Raw genomic sequence first — 2,844 nt, 5'->3', positions numbered from 1 at the left:
AAAATTTCGATCTATGAATACCTTATAAAAGAGAAAAATATTAGATAATATTAATTTAAAAATTAGATTAAAATTAAAAAAATATATATTAACTCCTAAAATTTTTCATACAGTATTTTTTTCAATCACTTTTAAAAAAATTATATTTCAAATGATCCCTTAAATTTATTGTGACCTTTCATTTTAACACTTATTTATAGAATCATTTTTAAAATTATTGTTTTTGTCTTTTTTCTTCTTTATTAAAGGGATATATTTGTCATTTTATAAAAAATTACAAAACAAATAAATTTACCTACAACTTGATCGTACAAAAAATATTAAAGTTCCGTAAAAGTACTATGGTATACGGGATAATTTTCCTATAAGTTAATTACAGATATTTCTCAAAGATTTACTTTATATTTTACTTTTTTAGGGATTCATACAATAATCTTAAAATTTTTCAAGATTTGCTTATATTATTTTTTGTATTTAGGTACGCAAGTTAATATTTTACGTGTTAAGCATGAATTTCTATCTATGGATTATTTGACATAGAAAGTCAAACGTAGGCCTATTCAATAGGTAAAAAGTCAACGAAGCAATGCATTTGACTCCAACTTAGATGATTGATTTGATTAGATTAGATTAGACAACCACATCCACAGCCGCATTATTTTGGTAAACTACCAACGATCTTGGTTCAACATTCAATGAATATTATTATTATTATTATTATTATTATTAAATTAATTATTAACTTGAGTCACCCTCAAACTTTACTTTTTCTCATTTCAAGTTTGCAACTTCCCCTTTGCTGGCTTTCAAGATTCAACTATATACTGCCAACCAAAAATTTAATAACTCATTTACAACTTAAATTGATGTGTGCACGAGTATTATATATAGTCCTTTAAATAAAAAAAAATTAAATAACTAACTACAATCTAAGTCAACTCAAATTAATTCTTTATATTTTTAATTTTAAAATTAAAAATAATAAGATACTGAATGGTTATTTTTTTTAATAAACTTATTATTTTTTAACTAGTTTATTCTAATTGGCTACCCTTAGCAAAACCACGAAAAAACCATTAGTAGTATTATTATCTTTTATTCAAACCTTAATCCGTTGAGGTCACCTGAAGAATGCACTTTTGGTCGGTTGAAGATCCACATTGCATTCATTGGTGTATGCTGTATGTGGTTGCTTGCTTCTAAAAGCTAAATTTGAACTATTATTTATTTATTTATTTATTAATTTTAAGAAAATTCAGATGAACCCCTTCAAAAAAATTATCCAAAAGCTTGGTTGGAAATAAAATGAAAGAATCAAATTCTTAAAAAGTGAAAAAAATTAATAAAATAAAAAAAATTAATTATTTTTAAATCTAAATTATAGATTTTTTAAAACGATGAAATCTAGAACTGCAAGAGAATTACTCAAAAATACTTCTTCAAAAAGAGTTTTTTTGGTATAAAAAATATAAAGAAAATTAGTTCATTTTAGCGATAAAAACATCAAATTCTTCTATATACAGACGGTTATTTAAAAAGAGGAACAAGGTTAACAGACTAATTTTAGAAGACGAGTCCTAGTGCACCGACCAACAAAAACTTGAAGCAAAGACTCCAAGATTTTACAATAAACTTTTTTGCAATAAACTTCATGTGGACTTGGAAGTTATAGATACTCATTACTCAACATCTTTCGTAGCTTTCGCCAGAGGCTTGCTATGAGCTAACGAAAGAAGTTTCAAAAGAGGAAGTTCATAATGCAATAATAAGAATAAACTCGTTCAAGGTTCCAAGGACGCTTTTTAATTTCTATATGGAAGGAAGGTTGGAGCTAAACCCCGTTATGGGAAGGAGGAGTGCTTTACAAAGGGGTGGTGTCAGTTAAGAAGGAAATCGGACCGTGCGAGTAGCTATGTACAACTCGGACCGTGCGATATGAAGGTGATACCAAATCGGACCCTGCAATATGTTGGCAACATGCAGCTGCTCCCAACTCGGACCCTGCGTAATGGTGCCCACAACACGGATGGTCCGTTTTGTGTGTTTGGAGACACGCGTCGTGCAATCCTCACTCTCCAAACGGTGCCCTCATTACCAACATAGTGCATGTTGTAGGGACTCTCACCATCCGATATCTCACTCTCAGCATTCACTCTCAACCTTCCAAACTCCATTCTTCTTCTTCTTCATTCCTCTGTCGGCAGTAGTGGGTGTTGTTGCATGAAAAAATAAAGAAAATGTCCAAAAAATATAAAATCAAAGATGTTGATCGTCCTGAACTTCATATTAGACATTATCTCAGTCATTCTGATTATGTAAGTTTATTTAATATTTTTTTAAATTTTTATAATTATAAATATTGTTCTTAAAATTTAGTTGTTCCTATTGTTGTGTTAGGATCTGAACTTAGAAATATACATAGAATGACTAGAACTATTTTTTAAATTGTTTCTAATTTTTTTCACGAAAATTTTTTTTATTTTTGAAAATTATTATTGTTATGGTCTGAATATTTATTATTGTTGTAACATAGAATATGAAAATGTAGTTAACATGAGATGATGTTATATTCATTAAAACAAACACAGTTTTTTTTTTAAATTTGTTTAGTTTTTTTTGATATATTTATTAGTGTTTAGTGAATATTAGTATTTAGAAAATAAATTATAAAATGTAAACCGGATTATTTAAAAATGTTTTTTGAAGAACGTTTCTTTTTTTATTTTTGAAATTATTTTAATTTTTTCTAGTTATAATTGTTAGGAAATTAAATATTATTGTGGTGAATGTAAGAATAAAAAATGAATGGTTAGTACTAATTTTTTATAGATATTTAGTTTGATT

The sequence above is a fragment of the Arachis stenosperma genome, chromosome 3 (assembly GCF_014773155.1).
Source record: "Arachis stenosperma cultivar V10309 chromosome 3, arast.V10309.gnm1.PFL2, whole genome shotgun sequence".
Taxonomy (NCBI): domain Eukaryota; kingdom Viridiplantae; phylum Streptophyta; class Magnoliopsida; order Fabales; family Fabaceae; genus Arachis; species Arachis stenosperma.
This window is presented reverse-complemented; position numbering follows the sequence as displayed.